This window comes from Procambarus clarkii, chromosome 74 (genome assembly GCF_040958095.1).
Source record: "Procambarus clarkii isolate CNS0578487 chromosome 74, FALCON_Pclarkii_2.0, whole genome shotgun sequence".
Taxonomy (NCBI): domain Eukaryota; kingdom Metazoa; phylum Arthropoda; class Malacostraca; order Decapoda; family Cambaridae; genus Procambarus; species Procambarus clarkii.
The window spans coordinates 20307153-20328185 of record NC_091223.1 but is presented as its reverse complement, the minus strand read 5'-3'; the positions used below and the strand labels follow the sequence as shown (position 1 = coordinate 20328185).

The 21033-nt window shown below is 44.5% G+C and overlaps 1 protein-coding gene across 4 annotated transcripts in view; it reads right to left on the bottom strand.

Moving 5' to 3' along the window:
• LOC123767427 (mitogen-activated protein kinase kinase kinase 7) overlaps positions 1 to 21033 on the bottom strand; it is a 685923-nt gene that overhangs the window by 436615 nt on the left and 228275 nt on the right. The window lies entirely within an intron of this gene.

The following is a 21033-nucleotide window of genomic DNA, read 5'->3' as shown; positions in this document are numbered from 1 at the left end:
AGACCGTAGGGAGGAAGGATGTCAGGGAGGCTCCAGAACTCACCTAGAAAATGGCGTTTCATTACATGCAAAGCTGGTTTTCTGTGGAGAGCCCTGTCAGCTCCCTGAAACTAATTACCCACAGGTAAGTAAAAGCAGGGACTTACCCAGAAGGCTGCAGCACCACAGGTCTCACAATGAAGATGAGACAACTGAATACGACAGACACCCCAAGGCAAGAAAAGGCGGCACAGGGCCTGGAACAATGACAAGATATCTAGCGGCGAGGACCTTGTTCGATTTCCAAAACCCCCTGCACCCAAATGTCGACCCAAGACATATTACCAAAGACAGCAGCAAGAGCTGCATACTTCATCACATCATAGGCACGAGGGCAAACTGAAGGCTGGCTAGACTTAATAACCCTACCTACAACCCGAGACACATGAGCACTGGAACAGGGAACCAAGGAAACTGAGTCTATCCAGAGCGCATCCACTTCACTGTCACTGAAGCAGTAGCACACAGGATAGTAATGTAAAGCCGCAACTGGACACAAAACATGGTGCACCACCGGCTGAACCAGCCAAGCAACAAATCAACATCCCATGAATCAACAACCCATGGAGCCCTCCGGAAACCAGCCATTTCTGTCTTCGCCAGAAAAGAAGGAGAGGGCTGCCAACAAACAAAATGACTCCCAGGACCAAAAGAGCAAAAAACCCCTGCACTGGAAAAGAGCACGAAGCTCCTACACCCAACCACCAGAGACTAAAACCAACAAGAACAAGCCATTGAGAAAACAATCCCGGACCGAATAGACACTACAAACCAAGGAGAAGAGAGAAACGAGAATACCCAGTCCAAAGACTAAGAAGGCTCGGGTGAATGTCACTACTGCACCGAATGTCACTAATGTGAATGTCACTACGGCACCGTTCCTCAAGAGAGCTCGAGGAACGGTGCAGTAGTGACATTCACCCCAAATGCCAGCCGGAGCGGCTTTGCCAGCGCCACACATGTGGCGCTGGCAACCTCCATATAAGAGGTTGTTCTGGAAACTGGAAAATATTGGAGGGGTGTCAGATAAGCTTCTAACATGGATGAAAAATTTTCTGACTGATAGAAAAATGTGGGCAGTGATCAGAGGCAATGTATCGGACTGAAGAAATGTCACAAGTGGAGTACCACAGGGTTCAATTCTTGCACCAGTGATGTTTATTGTATACATAAATGATCTACCAGTTGGTATACAGAATTATATGAACATGTTTGCTGATGATGCTAAGATAATAGGAAGGATAAGAAACTTAGATGATTGTCATGCCCTTCAAGATGACCTGGACAAAATAAGTATATGAAGCACCGCTTGGCAAATGGAATTTAATGTTAATAAATGCCAGGTTTGGAATGTGGAATAGGAGAACACAGACTTCACACAACCTATATATTATGTGAGAAATCTTTAAAGAATTCTGATAGAGAAAGAGATCTAGGGGTGGTTCTAGATATAAAACTATTACCTGAGGACCACATAAAGAATATTGTGCGAGGAGCCTATGCCACGCTTTCTAACTTCAGAATTGCTTTTAAATACATGGATGGCGATATACTAAAGAGATTGTTCACGCCTTTTGTTAGGCCAAAGCTAGAATATGCAGCAGTTGTGTGGTGCCCATATCTTAAGAAGAATATCAATAAACTGGAAAAGGTGCAAAGACATGCTACTAAGTGGCTCCCAGAACTGAAGGGCAAGAGCTACGAGGAGAGGTTAGAGGCATTAAATATGCCAAAACTAGAAGACAGAAGAAAAAGAGGTAATATGACCATTACATACAAAATAGTAACAGGAATTGATCGATAGGGAAGATTTCCTGAGACCTGGAACTTTAAGAACAAGAGGTCATAGATTTAAACTAGCTAAACACAGATGCCGAAGAAATATAAGAAAATTCACTTTGGCAAACAGAGTGGTAGACGGTTGGAACAAGATAGGTGAGAAGGTGGTGGAGGCAAAGACCGTCAGTAGTTTCAAAGCGTTATATGACAGAGAGTGCTGGGAAGAGGGGACACCACGAGCGTAGCTCTCATCCTGTAACTACACTTCGGTAATTACACAACAAGAAGCGATAGCATTTGGCATAAGATGCCTGTCCTGAAAGAGCCAAGAGAGAAAGGACAAAGTAAGTGGAAAAGACACCGACAAAATACTACGAAGGGAAAGGAAATGGCGGAAACACCACCAGGAGACTTCATACTGTCACCGAGAGGAAAAACACAGGTGGGACACAATCAATGAAGCCACCTGATCAACATACAAATGGCGATACACCCCGCATAAAAAAACAGGCGTGAAGAGCGAAAGAGTAAGTCAAACCAACCAGGTATCTCACAGGCCAGACCTGCTGAAAGAGGTGGAGCAGCAGAAAAACTTCCGGGTTCAGACAACATGCAAGCAGCGTCTGAAACCAAGGCTGGGCCGGCCACAATGGGGCCATGAGAACCACCCTTCCCCAAAAGGATTCGAGCCGACCAAGAACCCAAAGTAACAGTTGGACCAGGGAATGAAGGGACAGGAACCCCTACCTTGACTTATCCTGCTGGAAAGCATCCACCGCGAACGCCTCGCAGTCGTGGAACGGCACCGCATATAAAAGGAGGCGGCGACACAACGGGCACTTGAAAGTCTGACAAAGTCAAAGGAAGGAGGTGGTGTCGACCATCCACTCTGTAGAAAAAGGAATGAAGCGAGACAGGACGTCTGCCAGAATGTTGGACACCCCCCTGGATGTGAACTGCATGTACAGTATAGTTAGACCCCAAGAACTCAGCAGAAGAGCTACCCAAAGCGACCAGCCCCAAAAAGCCACGGACCACAAACATCCCCTCCCCAGGTTGAGACAATAAACCACAAGAGAGCAGTCCGAATGGAACCGAATCACCGAGCCCTGAGGCAAACGAGTCTGCCGCAGCACCTACCACCACACAGTCGCAAACTACCACACCGTGCTGTGAGCCCAACAGAAGGATGGATCCCAACAACCCTGGCTGCCTGGTGAGTGCTGGTCACAAACTCCTAGCCAAGAGACGAGGTTTCTGTGAACACATCAAGTGAGGGAAGGGGAAGGCGCCATGGCACCGAACCCCGAAAAAATGGAAGACAAAGCCGGAGATGCAGTAACCGACATTAGACCCCGGGGCTGAACCCAATGATCGCGAGAGTGGCAAATGGGGCTGCCCTGGAAATACCAGAACAGCCTCCAAAACCAAACCCTGCCCAGCGGGAAAACCAGCAAGGCAAAGTTCAGGCTACCACACAACTGCTCGAGCAACTGCCGAATGACCTGGGTCCCCACCAAAAGCAGCAGACGACGGGACGGGACTCTCCCTCATGTAGCTTTGCTCCGGGAGGGAGCAAAGCTACAGGAGGTTATCTTGAGATGATTTCGGGGCTTTAGTGTCCCCGCTAGCCCGGTCCTCGACCAGGCCTCCACCCCCAGGAAGCAGCCCGTGACAGCTGACTAACACTCAGGTACCTATTTTACTGCTAGGTAACAGGGGTATAGGGTGAAAGAAACTCTGCCCATTGTTTCTCGCCGGCGCCTGGGATCAAACCCAGGACCACAGGATCACAAGCCCAGCGTGCTGTCCGCTCGGCCAACCAGCTCCCTCTCAGGAGGGAGAAAAATGGACACAATTCGAGAATCCCACATGAGGACCAGCCAAGTCCAAACCTCAGATGGAACCAGATGGGACTGCAGCCAATTCACCAGGAACCCGAACCTGGCAAGCTGGGAAAGAACCACATCCCTGGTGAGCAGACATGCAGACTGGCTGGAAGCCCATACCAACCAGTCATCAAGAAAGGCCTAAACGAGACACACCTAGCAGATAAGGCCAGGCCAGCAAGATCCTGGTTAAATGCGTGAATTCGCACAATGCCAGAGTCAGGCCAAATGGAAGGCAATGCAAGTGATAAGCTTGACGCCCGAGCATGAAACCTAACCAATCCCTGAACCTGGGATGAATAGGAATGTGCCAATATGCGTCCTTGAAGTTCAGAGAAATCATCCAAGCGCCTGGCTAGAGAAGAAGCCGGACCAGAGATAAAAAGAGTCATCCGAAAGGAGTGGCAAGGAATCCAACAGTTCAGATGGACAAGTCCAGAATGAACCGAAGATCTGTGCAGTCCCGTTTCGGAACTGGAAACAAGTGAGAAACCCATTTGAGGGACAAAATCATTTCTACCACGTCCAAGCGAACGCACTCCAAGATGACCTGACACAGATATGGGGAAGATGCCTGCCCCAAACCCCCGACAGGAGGAGCCCCCCCCCCCCCAATACTGCCAAAGGCCGGAACAGACGCATAAAAACCACGAATCAAGGGACCAAGCATGGGCAGAGCTGGCCTCTCATGAACTCCAAGATGCCGACTTCCATATAGAGCAACCACCGTGCCAACCAGACGAAAAAGAGCGAGAACGCCCCCCCCCTCCCACCACGGAGCACAAACATATCAGAAATAGGGCGGCAACTGATAGACGCTGCTGACAAAAACTGAGGAACACAGTTTTCCGGAAACAAAAGGGGGATACAACAGAGACAAAGACTGCAAAGCCAGGGCCTAAGCTGCATCTAAAGAGACAGCGAGGACAGCCTGCCGACAAGTGAGACGAGCGGCAAAAAACATAGTAATTGCTTCCCAAAGGATCGGCGCAAACAGTTTCAAGCAAGGCAGCCAAAACCAGAACTCGGCCGAGAACGCCCCACCCAACACCTCCACATCCTTCGAAAGCAAATCCGAGGACAGCTCGAGAAGACCGAAGAAGCATAAGACTAAAGCCAAATGACCGCGAGTTCTATGGTCATCCACTGCCAAAGCAGCCAAAAGAGAGGGGACCTGAGCATGTAACTGCTCCAGACTCTCATGACGGGAAAGCACAGGGGTAAAGAGGCACTCAATGAGCAACTCCAAGGAGCCCTCCAAGAACACTTGGAATGCTGAGGAAACCTCTCGCCACTCAAGCGTGCAGATCCAGCAAAACCCTCAAAACAAGCTCTCAAAGAGAAAAAGCCTTTACCAACCAGGAAGATTCTGGAACCTTGTATTGCACCCATAATGGGGAAGTACAGTAGAACCGAACTCAAAGGAAGACGAATCCATTATCGAGATGTAAACCAGGTCTTGCAGAAGGTAAGAACCAAGGGCCCCCCTTAACCTCTGCAGGGGAAATCCAAGAGGAAGGAAACCTCTGGAAGGACGTATCCGAGAAACCCAAAGGCACCTGGAAACGAACCCGGGAGGGGGGGGGGGGGTCCTCTCCCAACTCAAATTCACAAAGACACATAGGACATGAAAACCCCCAGCCCTGTAACAAAAAATCCCCGGCCTCGTAACAACAAATCCTGCCCAGAAGGCACAAGGGCCCAAGTAGGATCAAAAGGAGTCCAAGCACTTCAAGGGGACTTCCCCTGTTAAATGTAGAAAAACAGTCTAAAACATTATAAGATATACAATTGAACTATTGGGAAATGTGTACTGTGACGATAATCTCCTTCAAGAGATTGAGCCTGCTCTTCCCTCCAAAATTACGTCTTCACAATTATATAAAAAGACTATGGAAGAAATGTCCAACAACGACAACAACACCAGCTTGCCAGGGTGAGCAGAAACGTATGCAACCAGCCACCTGTTCGAACTCCAACCACCAAACTACCCGTTGATCGCTACGGCTCCGCTGATTGGTCGCCGGTCTGGCTGCACCTGCCTCGCCCCCCAATACTACCTGATGTCTGGGGTCGCCCCAACATCAGTCCTCAGAATGTTCCGTGCTTTCGTAGCCAGCACTCCTCCCAGCTAGACGTTAGCGTGTACTGAGAGAGGTGGTGGCTTTAAGCCAATATTCCAGCACCTCCCACTTAACTTTTGTGTTGCACTTCTTGTTATTTTGCCTTAACGTAACTTTTCATTGTGTCATTTAAGTATTCTTATTATTTTGATTCATTGATTTTATTATACATATTTGTTTGTGCATTATTTTCATGTTTTGATTTATTTAACGTAATTAAAATTTCATTGTTAAAGTTTTACTTGTGTTTTGTGTGTCTTCTCCTTACCTTACCACAGACGAAGTTCCAGTTTTTCTATTTTTTTTTTATAACTATGTGACGAGGCCATACCCCTAGCCTTAAACAGCCGAACACCAACGCGTTACCGTCACAAGTTATATGGGGGCCTGTCCTAGGAGCTTCACTCAGGTACTGGTGCTAAGTGGTAATTTATGGTAAGCGTATTTAACTTTGTTAACGTAGCTTTACTATTTTTCATTCAATTTCATTTTTTATAAGGTGCGGTGTATTGTGCATTACGAGAGTAACATATAGTGAAGGTGAGACAACTTTGGATTACGTGGTGACTGTAGGCCGCAGTCATACTCTTAATTGGTCATCTCTCCCTCCTTGTTATTACTCGTATTTACCATCTATGTCCCTTGAATATTTCTCATTCTGACAGATCATCATATTGGTACCCTGGTACTGTGGTCTGCCCCGGGTCAAGAGTACCCAATCTTCTGCAATCTGACTGTAGGAGGACAAAGAGGGCCATAGTTCCTCTAGCTCGAACTTTAGTTGCTGAATTGGGACCTCAGCAGCAGTTCTCGTCACCAGTTGACACCTCGCACCCCTACACGTCAGTCAGAGATGATGATACATACAACGGTAGGGAATTAGCTTATTTTTTCAGAGCACAAAAGTTCGCTAATTCTGTAAGTATCATATTAAATTCAGTGGGAAAAACTTGCTTTATGTCCTTTAGAGACTTGGCAAGGTATGCCTACATCCTTGGACTACCAATTTTACTTTTGAAGCATTTAACTGTTTCATTTGTTTTCGAAACTTTGTTTCATTTGTTAGTAGGATTTTCTTGCCCTTATTCTCTTACATGAGTACCGGGTACAAGATTTCCTGCGCCCTTGATTTCATTTAATCATTTAATATCTTTCACTTAACGTTAATTGTTAAAGATCACACAGGATAGGTACCAGTTGCCACGTTGTCCTGTTTCTGACATTTCATTATTGAACATTCGTGTACCTTTATTTGCTAATTTCACCATGTTTCGTCTCCAAACTTTCCGTGCAAATCCAGCAGGTGAAATAGGGACTTTAAGTCGTGCCAAGAGGACTGAACTACAAACTCTTGCACATGAGTATCAACTAGAAGTTCCCTACCAAGCCAACAAAAATGACCTACACAACCTGTTGCTGGATTACTATTTAGAGCAAGGTAAGATAGACTCTGAAACTCATGAAACTTACTATATTGCAGATAAAACTGACTTGGCAACGATGAAACTTAAACTAGAGCTGGCTAAGATTGAACGTGAGCAGCAAAAGGAAGCCCGCGAACAGCAAAGGGAAGCCCTCGAACAACAAGAACGAGCAGCTGCCATACGAAGGGAAGAACACGAACGCGAAGCCGCTTTGAGGAGAGACGAACAAGAACGCGAAGCTGCTTTGAGGAGAGAAGAACACGAACGTGAGGTCGCCTTGCTCCATGAACGTGAGAGAGTACAGCTTGAAACAAAACAACGCGAGTTGGAAATACAACGCGAACATGACAAGCAACAAGCAACTCTGGCTCTAGAGTGTCGTCAACGTGAAATCGCCTTGGAAACTTCACACTTCACTCAACGCCAACAAGCTACTGCCAATCTTCCCGTCAGTTTTAATATATCACATGCAAGTAAGTTAATGCCATCCTTTGTAGAAGCAGAAGTTGATGTGTTCTTTACCACCTTTGAAACCCTTGCTAATCAACTCAGTTGGCCTGTCGACCAATGGGCCACACTTCTCAGAGTCCATCTTACAGGTAGAGCTGCAGTCACACTCAGTACTTTGGCGTCTGAGAATGACTACTACACTCTGAAACAAGCAGTGTTGGACGCCTACCTCCTCTCTACTGAAAGTTATAGAAGGAAATTCCGTGACCACCTGAAGGCAAGTACCACTACCTTCCTCGAGTTTGCTAACACGAAACGGAGGTATTTCATGAAATGGCTGGAAGCAGCACATGTCTCTACTTTTACAGAACTCGTCAACCTGATGCTTGTTGAAGAATTCTTGAGACGTGTGCCGCCTCCTGTCCGCCTCTACTTAGCAGATAAAGAAGAAACCGACTACCTGAAGTGTGCTAAGTCGGCTGACACTTACAGCCTCATCCACCGGCTGACACCTGAACCATCCTCCAGTAAGAAGTCGTGGTACAGTTACGAGAAGGTGAGCCCCGATCAAGCTGGTTCACAACTGTACTGCAAGTATTGTAGACTCTATGGACATACCATAGACAAGTGTGGTAAGTCTCAATACAAGGGAACCACTGACCAACAACGACCCAAACCAACTCCTCCTAAGTCCGGTAAGCCTGTGATGAATGTTGGTGTTGATGTTAATGATCTTTCTCTTTTCAGTAACCACCTGTATACTGGAACTGTCTCTGCCAACGGTTCAAATCCGGAGGGACGTTTCAAATTGAAGATCTTGAGGGACACAGCGGCTCTACAATCGATCATCTTGAAGTCGGCTGTGCCCAACATAGTCTACACCGGGGAAACGGTCTTCATCACTGACCTCACTGCTACTACTCCATACCCTCTCGCCAGAGTCCACCTGGATTGTCCCTACGTGAACGGGGAAGTCCAAGTCGCCGTCAGGGAAAAGCCTTTTCCCATGCCTGGAGTGCAACTTCTCCTAGGCAACGACTTGGCAGAAGACCTGCAACCGACCAACCTGATCGTCATGGACAAACCCCAGGTGTGTAACTCTGTGCCCAGAAACCCTATTCTTGAGTATGTTCCAGCAGAGGTTCAAGAGAGTGATGAAGTTTCTCCTCCGGTTCTCGTGACCACCCGTGCACAAGCCGCACGTCCACAGCCAGCTGACTCTACTGCTACCGCTGTCCCTCAAGACCCTCAGAAACTACCCCCGCATCTGACCAAGTTGGAGTTCCGTAAGTTGCAGAGGGAAGATCTTACTTTAACACCATTGTTTTTCCAGGCTGAGACTCAACCCGACAGTATTCCTGGGTTCTTCCTAGAGAACGACTTGCTCTACCGCAGATATAGACCCAGTAAACTGAAGGAGGAGGACGATTGGGCCAACACCGAACAACTTGTGATTCCCACCAGCCTGCGGCCCACTATTCTACACCTGGCCCATGGAGCATTCTCCCACTACGGCTTCAACAAGACTTACCATGGGATTCGTCAAGACTACTACTGGCCAGGTATGGTAAACAACGTCAAACAGTACGTAAAACAGTGTCATACATGTCAGATGGCAGGCAAACCGAACGTCTCCATTCCCAGAGCACCACTGATTCCCATACAGGTGCCTGCGGAACCTTTCCACAGACTCATAATAGACTGTGTTGGTCCTTTACCTCGGACCAGTTCAGGTAACGCCTACATCCTAACCATCCTGTGTCCTACCACCAGATTTCCCATAGCAGTTCCAGTGAAGAACATCACGGCTGCTACGGTTATCAAACATCTATTGAAGATCTTCACTCAATACGGATTTCCCAGGGAGATTCAAAGTGACTGTGGCACCAACTTCACCAGTGATCTCTTCAAAAGGACACTGGAGGAGTTCAACATCAAACAGGTATTGTCCAGCCCCTATCATCCTGCTTCACAGGGTTCTCTTGAACGTAGTCATCAGACCATCAAAGCACTCTTGAAAAAGTTTTGTAGTGAAACCTCGAAGGATTGGGATAAGCAGATTGACCTAATAATGTGTATTTTCAGAAGTCTCCCCAATGAGTCCCTAGGAGTATCTCCTTATGAGATGCTCTACGGCCGTAAGTGCCGTACTCCCCTTAAGGCTTTCAAAGACTCTCTCAGAGATGCCACCTTCAGTGAGCATCAGAATGTGCCCCAGTTTCTTCAAAACCTTCAGCACATTCTAGAGAGAGTCCACCGCTTTGCCCATGATAATCTATTGAAAGCCCAGGTGAGAATGAAGACTCATTACGACCAGACCAGCAAAGTAAGAAAATTCAAGCCGGGAGACTTCGTCCTTGCTTATTTCCCTATCCCAGGTTCACCTTTACAAAACAGATTTTCAGGACCCTACTGCGTCAAAGAGTGCAGGAATAATAATAATTATGTGATAGAGACTCCAGATAGGCGGCGGAAGACCCAGCTGTGCCACGTCAACCTCCTGAAGCAATATAATGGTACTCCTCCCACTGTCTTGACTAATTATTCCACATTCACAGAACCCTACATCCACAGTGAGACCTTCCCAGCTTCTCCTCCCGAAAGCACTGACAAGGAGTCAGCGCTTTCTAATTCCGAAATCCTTAATGATCTTCCCAAATACTTTCAGGATAATCATAGTGCACCTCTCGTCAAGATCTTCAGAGAACATCAAGAGTTGTTCAGAGATGATCCCCAAGAGTGTAATGTTACCCAGCACGACATCCAACTGCTCCCCGACACCCGGCCGATTCGTCAACCCTTCTACCGAATCAGCCCGAGCAAGAAGGAAGTCATGCGTGCTGAGGTGCAATACCTCTTGGATCATGGACTGGCTACACCTTGTGAGTCCCCCTGGGCCTCACCCTGTATCTTGGTGCCCAAACCCCAAGGTAAGGTGCGGTTGTGCACTGACTATCGTAAACTGAACTCTGTCACTGTCAAGGATGCTTACCCCTTGCCAAGGATAGATGACATCCTTGATGCCATTGGTAGTGCCCAGTACTTGTCCCAAGTGGACTTGCTTAAGGGGTACTATCAAGTGTGTCTAACGGAGCGCGCTAAAGAGATATCTGCCTTCATCACTCCTTTTGGACTTTTCAGATATGAACGCCTTCCTTTCGGACTATGTAATGCCCCGGCCACCTTTCAAAGAGCTGTCAACCGTGTCATCCAGGGCTTGGATAACACATACGCCTACCTGGACGATATCGTCGTAGCCTCCAACTCCTGGAGTGAACATCTGCTCCAGCTGCGACGTCTGTTCTCCAAGCTCCTGACAGCCGGCCTCACCATCAACCTGGGCAAGTCCACTTTCGCGAAAGGTAAAGTGCGTTATCTGGGTCATGTTATTGGGAGTGGCAGCATAGCTCCGTTAGACTCGCACACGCAAGCCATCCAACAGTATCCACAGCCTACCACCAGGAAGCAGCTCCTGCGCTTCCTTGGTCTTGCCTCTTACTACCGTAGGTTTGTGAGGAATTTCAGTACAGTCGCCACACCTCTAATTCTATTAACCAGTCCCAAGCAACGGTATAATTGGACCATGCAGCAAACCGTTGCTTTCGAACAACTCAAATTCCTCCTCTGTTCTAACCCCATTCTCGCCTCTCCAGATATCACCAAGCCTTTCGTCCTTCATGTCGACGCCAGTGGTACCGGCGTTGGTGGTGTCCTGATGCAACTACGAGGCGAGGAGGTTCTACCTGTCAGCTACTACAGCTACAAACTGAAACCACACCAGAGGAACTACAGCACTATTGAAAAGGAGCTACTATCCATCGTCCTGAACCTCCAACACTTCGCTCCGTACCTACAAGGCGCCAGGTCTACCACCATCTTCTCAGACCACAACCCTCTCCGCTTCCTACATCAAGCCCAATTCACCAACCAGCGTCTTCTACGATGGGCTCTGTATTTACAAGACTTCAACCTGGAGATCCGCTATATCAAGGGTTCTGACAACACCATAGCCGATGCCCTCTCCAGAGTTTATGAAGTAGAAGCGACTCCATCCATTACTCCACCACATAACGACGTACTTCTTCCAGAACCGCAGGCTTCGGGGGAGAGTTGTGACGATAATCTCCTTCAAGAGATTGAGCCTGCTCTTCCCTCCAAAATTACGTCTTCACAATTATATAAAAAGACTATGGAAGAAATGTCCAACAACGACAACAACACCAGCTTGCCAGGGTGAGCAGAAACGTATGCAACCAGCCACCTGTTCGAACTCCAACCACCAAACTACCCGTTGATCGCTACGGCTCCGCTGATTGGTCGCCGGTCTGGCTGCACCTGCCTCGCCCCCCAATACTACCTGATGTCTGGGGTCGCCCCAACATCAGTCCTCAGAATGTTCCGTGCTTTCGTAGCCAGCACTCCTCCCAGCTAGACGTTAGCGTGTACTGAGAGAGGTGGTGGCTTTAAGCCAATATTCCAGCACCTCCCACTTAACTTTTGTGTTGCACTTCTTGTTATTTTGCCTTAACGTAACTTTTCATTGTGTCATTTAAGTATTCTTATTATTTTGATTCATTGATTTTATTATACATATTTGTTTGTGCATTATTTTCATGTTTTGATTTATTTAACGTAATTAAAATTTCATTGTTAAAGTTTTACTTGTGTTTTGTGTGTCTTCTCCTTACCTTACCACAGACGAAGTTCCAGTTTTTCTATTTTTTTTTTATAACTATGTGACGAGGCCATACCCCTAGCCTTAAACAGCCGAACACCAACGCGTTACCGTCACAGTACCTTACCTTGAGGTTACCTTGACGTGCTTCCGGGGCTTAGTGTCCCCGCGGCCCGGTCTTCGACCAGGCCTCCTGGTTGCTGGACTGATCAACCAGGCTGCTAGATGCGGCTGCTCGCAGCCTGATGTATGAGTCACAGCCTGGTTGATCAGGTATCCAAGAGTTGATCAGGTATGCAAGAGGATCAGTACATGTGTATGACATATGTACAGTACGGATGAAATATTATTGGAACCGGGCAGTCAGAGACATGTGCAAGCTCTCTCTCGTTCACTTGGTGTGGAGCAGAGTCAAGGAAAGGACCATTGTCACGTAATTACCTAAGTGTAATTACCTAAGTGTAGTTACAGGATGAGAGCTACGCTCGTGGTGTCTCGTCTTCCCAGCACTCTTTGTCATATAACGCTTTGAAGCTACTGACGGTTTTGGCCTCCACCACCTTCTCACCTAACTTGTTCCAACCATCTACCACTCTGTTTGCGAAAGTGAATTTTCTTATATTTCTTCGGCATCTTTGTTTAGTTAGTTTAAATCTATGACTGCTTGTTCCTGAAGTTCCAGGTCTCAGGAAATCTTCCCTATCGATTTTATCAATCCAGTTACTATTTTGTATGTAATGGTCATATTACCTCTTTTTCTTCTGACTTCTAGTTTTGGCATATTTAATGCCTCTAACCTCTCCTCGTAGCCCTTGCCCTTCAGTTCTGGGAGCCACTTAGCTGCCTGTCTTTGCACCTTTTCCAGTTTGTTGATGTGATTCTTAAGATACGGGCACCACACAACCGCTGCATATTCTAGCTTTGGCCTAACAAAACTCATGAACAATTTCTTTAGTATTTCGCTTTCTGTGTATTTAAAAGCAATTCTGAAGTTAGAAATCATGGCATAGGTTCCTCGCACAACGTTCTTTATGTGGTCCTCAGGTGATAGTTTTCTATCTAGAACCACCCCCTAGATCTCTTTCTTTATGAGAATTCTTTAAAAATTTCTCAAATAATTTATAGGTTGTGTGGGGTCTATGTTCTCCTATTTCACATTTCATAACATGGCATGTATTCATATTAAATTCCATTTCCCAAGTGGTGCTCCATATACTTATTTTGTCCAGGTCTTCTTGAAGGGCATGACAATCATCTAAGTTTCTTATCTTTTCTATTATCTTTGCATCATCAGCAAACATGTTCATATAATTCTGTATACCAACTGGTAGATCATTTGTGTAGACAATGAACATCACAGGTGCAACAACTGAACCCTGTGGTACTCCACATGTGACATTTCTCCAGTCCGATACATTGCCTCTGATTACTGCCCTCATTTTTCCATCAGTCATAAAATTTTTCATCCATGTTAGAAGCTTACCTGTCACCCCTCCAATATTTTCCAGTTTCCAGAACAACCTCTTGTGTGGAACTCTGTTAAAAGCCTTTTTTAGGTCCAGATAGATGCAGTCAACCCAACCTTCTCTTTCCTGTAAAATCTCTGTGGCTCGATCATAAAAACTGAGTAAATTCGATACAGAAGATCTTCCAGATTGGAAACCATACTGTCTGTCTGATATTATATCATTTCTCTCCAGGTGTTCTACCGTTTTAGTTTTTATTATTTTTGCCAATATTTTCACTATTACACTTGTCAATGATACAGGTCGATAATTGAGGGGGTCTTCCCTGCTGCCACTTTTGTAGTTTGGAACTATGTTAGCCTTTTTCCACACGTCTACTACGACTCTTGTACACAGGGAAGCCTGAAAGATCAGGTGAAGTGGAATGCTGAGCTCAGATGCACATTCTCTCAGAACCCATGGTGAAACTCCATCTGCACCAACTGCTTTGTTCTTACTTAGCTCCTTTAGTATATTTTCTACTTCATCTCTAGACACCTCTATATGCTCTATGTTGTTCTCTGGAATTCTTATTGTGTCTGGTTATCTGAAGATTTCATTTTGTACAAACACACTTCGGAACTTTTCGTTTAATGTTTCACACATTTTCTTTTCATTTTCCATGAATCTGTTTTCCATATTCAACCTCTGGATATTATCCTTTACCTGCAATTTGTTGTTTATGAATTTTGTAGAATAGGCCCGGTTCTGTTTTACATTTATCCGCTATCCTTTTTTCAAAATTTCTTTCTGTCTCTCTCCTTACTGCCGTATAGTTGTTTCTCGCATCTTTGTATCGCTGGTATGTTTGGGGGTTTGGCCTCTTCCTATACTGATTCCATTTTTGTATGTTTTGGTCTCTGGCCCTCTCGCAATTTATGTTGAACCATTCCTGTTTTCTGGCCCTGCATCTCTGTTTTGGTATGAATGTTTGTGTGCCTTCATTGTATATTTTACAAAAGTTTGCATACATTTCATTTACTACCCTACCTAGCAGCAAGTCTGTCCAATTACACTCATTAAAATTTTTTAAAGTTCCCCATAGTGACCTCTCTTGAAATCTAGTTTATCAACTGTTTCAATGTTCCCATTTTCTTCTAGATGATATCTTAAAGCATAATTAATGTCTAACAGGACATGATCACTTTTTCATAAGGGAGGAAGGTACTGGATGTCAAATATCTCTTCTTCTTTCCAGGTGAATACTAGATCCAATACTGATGGTACATCTCCTTCCCTCATTCTTGTGGCCTGCTTGATGTGTTGCTACAAGAATGTCTCCAGAATGAGGTTTACAAATCTACATGGCCAAAAGTCCTCTGTTCTTGCTTCATAGGCCTCCCAGTCTATTGCTTTAAAGTTGAAGTCCCCCAGTATCAACAGTCGTGATTTATCTTTATCTGCGTGTACAATAATATCTCTGATGACCGTTATGAGGCCCTCTCGTTTGTTATCCAGTTCTTCCTCTGTCCATGTATTGCCTGCTGGTGGGCTGTAGGCATTTAAAATTATCAGCTTATCATCCTGATTCCAGACCTGCAATGCCATTATGTCAATATCTCGAGGGTTTTTAAATAATAGCTCTCTTACCTTCTGGTGTTCTTTCACCAGTTCAGCCACTCCTCCTCCCTTCCTAGTTTTCCTGTCACGTCTCCAAACTGAATAGCCCCTTGGGAATACGATTTCATTTAATATACAGTACAGTATTTCCTTCAAGTTTCGTCTCTGATAATACGACAATATCTGGGACCATAACACTTTCGCGCTCCGTGGAAACTCGCGGTTGACAGGGGGTAGGTGGCCCCTCCATGCGGGTAAGCGCGCGGTGACACCCAAATGTGTATATTCGTTCCAGCTTTATCACCTTAATTCTCGTGCTACGTCGCTCGTTTTGGTATCATTGTGTTCGCAATTAAATTCTCTACAGGTGTGTATAAATATGATGTCCAAAAGCCTAGCGTGACTCCCAACAGCAAAGCGTAAAGTCGGCAAAAACGCACAAAATCAGTAACATGTGCATTCTCGTTCCATTTTTTTACCTTAATTCTCGTGCTACGTCGCTCGTTTTGGTATCATTGTGTTCGCAATTAAATTCCCTACAGATGTGTATGAATAAAATGTACAAAAGGCTGGAGTGCCTCCCCGCAGAAAAGCCTAAAGTTACCCGTGAACGAGCACCATTTTGTACATTGCAACCTAATGTTCAACTCGTTCAATTTGATAACATCAAATTTCGTGCTACGTCGCTCATTTTGGTATCAAATTGTTCGCAATAAAAAGGCGATTATTTTAAAACTAGTCCCAGAATAATAGAGCAATAACTGGATTTTTAACAAATATTTTAATTCTGGACGCTCATCATCACAAATTTATTTATATCTTTCCAGTGTTCTGACATAAATATTTGCGTTACATCTTTCATTTTGGTATCAAATTGTTCGCAATAAAAAGGCGCACATTTTAAAACAAGTCCCAAGATAATAGGACAATAAATAGAATTTTAACAAATATTTTAATATTCAGACCATAGACCTATTTATAATATTTCAAGTGTTTGGACATCAAGTTTCATGTTATATCTTTGATTTTGGTATCAAATTGTGTGCAATCTAAAGGCGCTTATTTTAAAACCACTACCAGATTGATCTGATAAAATTTAAATTTTTAAAAAATATTGTAATGAGTGACTCAGTATTGCGTCGTTGGAACACATTCAGTAGAAAAGTGAGTGACGAATTATTAAGTCTGTGGAACGCGAAAGTGTTAAGCTGAATTATATCTTGCAACTTCAAAGATTTTGACCTCACTTTATTTATGTTGGTATATACAATTTTTAGAAACATGTTCCCTTTCCCTTTGCTCTTTACTTCCCCTTCCACTAATGATTTTCCTGCCTTTTTTTATGTACCATTTCACAAGCTTTCCAGTCCCTGACACTTCGTAGAAAAAAGAATTTCTGTTTTCTTCATTTCTATCCCCATTTAGACATTTTGCTTCAATGAGGTCCATTTTCAGCTTTTCTCTGTTCTCCTTTGAGAGGTCTTGTCTTATTGACCAAAGTTTGCCAACCTCATCACTCTGCAATTTCCTGGCATTTCTAAGCACTTCCAATTTCCTGGCATTTTCCTGGCATTTCTAATTTCCAATTTCCTAGCATTTCTAAGCACGTGTGTGACTTGTGATGGTCTCCTACAATAATGATAAGTTCAGTGTGTCAGAGTATAGCGGTGCTTCCCCTTTATATGGGTTAGGAATAGGAAGTCTTAAGAATTAAGGTTATTCATAGAACCCTGTGTGTAGGTGGTGTTTGGGTGTTATTAATTAATTTACTCAGATCTCTGTGCACATGGTCTTATTGACATTTACTTTGTCCACCCCCTTTTGTGTACGGTGGTCAGAACAGTGTACAGTATTGATAAAACCCATGGCCTTTGTAGTAGTCACCCAGAAGGAGTGGAGAATAGTGATGACCTTTAGTCCCAGTTTGTGAAGATTTAACCTATTGTGTGTGGATCCACTTCTCAATTGACCCCTAAGGCTTATGTTTGCTTGAAGGAACACCCCCATTTTTTGTCTTTATCAATCCTGTGTTTGATCCAAGTAAACCCCCCCCCTTCCCCAACTAGTCAGTATAAGATAATCTTGGGTTGTTAAATAATAACAATTTGTAAAATTGTACCCCAAAGTGTATTTCTTTCCCATGTAGAACAGAGTTGATTGTTGCTGCTCTATATATACATATATCCTCCCATTACTTATAAGAGAGAAAGAGCAGGTGTTGTTAGCAATACAATAGGGGACGGCTTTCAATCCCATACCTTGCATAGGCTAGCCTAATAGGAAGCTAGGCAGTCCTCCTCTGCCAAAGAAGCGAATATGCACCAAGAAAACAAAGAAAACAATAAGGGACCCAAAGCAACACACACACAAACCAACTGGTCCCTAAAGAGAATCGCTGGCTGCCGTTGATGCAAGCTGCACTGGCCACAGTGCGCCCCACCCAGCAATAACTCCCTCCCTACCCGGGGCAAAACAGGAAGCCCAAGACCCCTGACAAACCCCAAGGGTGAGAACAACACCAAGCAATTAAACTCTCAAACGGGAGGGAGACCCAAACGTCCCAGGGAAGATAATCCTGACAGGCAAGGGAGGTACTTACTGGGCATCTAGGGAAGAAAGCCCTAGGTGCATGCATCTCAGTGAACTTTAAAGAGCACCTGATCCCCACCACCACATTCACAGCTGGCAAAGTCACAAACGCCAAAGCCAGACAATAATTCGAGACCAGAGAGGACGTCTGGACACCTGCACATCAGTCAACAAACTGGGGGTGGTGCGGCCAGCTTGCTTGAGCAGGGGTGAGGGGGGGTTAGCGGGCACACTTGTTGGATGACGACTGCTTGTTTCCTTGTTTTCTTTTGGGGGCAGTTCTTTGGCTCTGTTCGGACGTAGGTAGCAATTTTAACCAGTTAGAAATTTGCATTGGTTCGCCTACCTTTCAGGGTGCATTTCCCAGTCGATGGCAGACATGACAAACTCTAAATGTAGAGTGCTCATATGGCCATTGCTCCCTGCGCCTCTCTGAGGGAACCAGGTTCTGGCTCGTGGCCCCCCCGGTAGGCACAGAACTCTAGGGACTGATGGCACCAAACTAATATGTCACATGTCAGTTTGATAACTTCAGGTTGTCGACAGGGCTTCCCACAGAAATGCAGCAGATAACGCAGTTCTAACCTGTACCTAAATCGTACGACCAGAAAGGAAGCTTCGAAGAAAAAGCAGCAAAAATCGCTTTTGAAAGGTGATTACAGGCTATTCATGACTGTGCCACCTCTTGGGTGGTGTAATCTTGATCAATCAATCAGAAAGGCAAAGAAAATTAACTTGGGCTAAAATATTATATCTCCTGGTAATGCCATATGCCTTTTCCAGTTCAAAAGAAATTGGTACAGCTGAGGCATTACAAATATATACCTTAAAATTAACCAGGATTTGGACAAGGACAGACTAAGTTGTGAGAAAGTAGGACAAGAGGACACAAGTGGAAGCTGTAATTGCAAATGTGTCAAAGGTTAAGTAAGAAAATACTAGTACTCTGTGTGGGTGGTCAACAAGTTGAATGCACTAATAAAAGAAGTTGAGGAACCCACCTCCAATCACAACTTTAAGGAAACGTTTGACAAAGATGGTGATTGTTAGAATGGTGAAGTTTTAACACAATGGATACAACAAGGCTAGTAGGCAGGGCATAAAGAGCTAGACTTCAATTCCCCATAGTCACTGATAGTCAGTCCTAAGGTTCTGGGTTCGATCCCTGGCGGAAGCAGAAACAAATGGGTAGAGTTTCTTTCACCCTGATATCCCTGTTCACCTAGCAGTAAATAGGTACCTGGGAGTACCTATAAATGGTCAAATGATTGGCAAATGCAGTTTAATGCTGATAAATGTAAAGTTCTGAGGCTAGGAAATGATGATAGAGTTACAAGATACGAGCTAGATGGTGTTGAGATTGCGAAGTCGGATTGCGAAAGGGATCTGGGAGTTATGATTAGTAAGAATTTAAAACAAAAGGATCAATGCATGAATATTCGTAATAAGGCGAATAGGACACTGGGATTTATTAATCGAAGCGTTAGTAACAAGACACCTGGTGTGGTTCTTAAGCTATATCTTGCTCTGGTTAGGCCCCATTTAGATTATGCAGTTCAGTTTTGGTCGCCGTATTATAGAATGGATATAAATTCACTTGAACGTGTCCAACGTAGGATGACTAAGTTAATTCCCCAAATTAGAAATCTTTCATATGAAGAAAGATTAACAAAGCTTAAGTTGCATTCACTGGAAAGGCGAAGAGTTAGGGGTGACATGATAGAGGTTTACAAGTGGATGAATGGACATAACAGGGGGGATATTAACACTTTCGCGCTATCTGGACGCGCCGGCGCGTTCGGTTTCGTCTAACGTAAACGCATAGTGGACATAAAGTTATGTCAACTTTTAAAATATTTGTATAAAATTCAATTTTTATCCGATTTACTTTGGGTTTGTTTCAAACTACGCGCTATGAGGCTCTCTTTCTCACCACTAGGCTGCATGGTACAATAAGTTCATGAAAGGTGTGGATAACTTCGATCAAATGGTATTTTGTCCCAAACGGGTTGCAGGTGGGTGACTTTAGCCGTTTATACTGGTAATTCTTCCCCCATATCATGTATTATATGCATATGTCTGTTTAGGGAATTTTATTCCGATCAATATACAACCAAAAATAACTGTGTGCAACAAGTATAATCTTGACAAACATAACAAAAGTAAAAATATTTCGTGTGTGTTTGACGCTCACTGATATGTTCCAGCGTTGTTTTATATTTGTCGCTATTCTAACTTACGCTTTGTTGATATTTTTTACCTATGGGCCAACCTGTTCTCACACAAGACAGCACATATATGACTTAATGCTTAAAGTCAATATGTTGAATATGAATTAGTAAATATGTGATATATTCCCAGTTACTTTTTTTACCAAGGCCCAAACTCTTCCTCACGTACCAATTTACGTGTCACAGTACCCGTCCGTCAACATAGATAGCAGAATATTCGTGATTGGTTCAATTATAAGGAAAATTGTAGTTTTCAGGTCCCACATGGGTTGTGAAATTTACCTACTGTTGTCCATGCTCTTATAATATTACAGATCAGCTATATCCTATTGAAGGCTCGTAGTTTTGTTTTGAGAAATATTAGTTGTTCTTAGCAAATTATAATAAGCACTATAAATTATTACATAGAATAACAGTGCTTCACCAATCAATATTATATACCATAGTTTGGCTTTAAAAATCTTTAAAGAATGTTTTGTAGGAACGCTAACAGAAAACGATGTTACATTTGAATGTCTATGGGGTAAACTACTGCAAACTGGACGGTATTGTGTCTACTATACCAACTATAGCTAGGATGGGTATATTGTCACCTACCGCCTGTTAGGTGGGAAAGGGGTCCAATACCACCCACAGGATGGGTATGAGGGTCACATCCACCCACAGGATGAGTATGGGGATCACATCCACCCACAGGAAGGGTATGGGGTCCAATACCACCCACAGGATGAGTATGGCGTCCACTACAACCCACAGGATGGGTATGGGG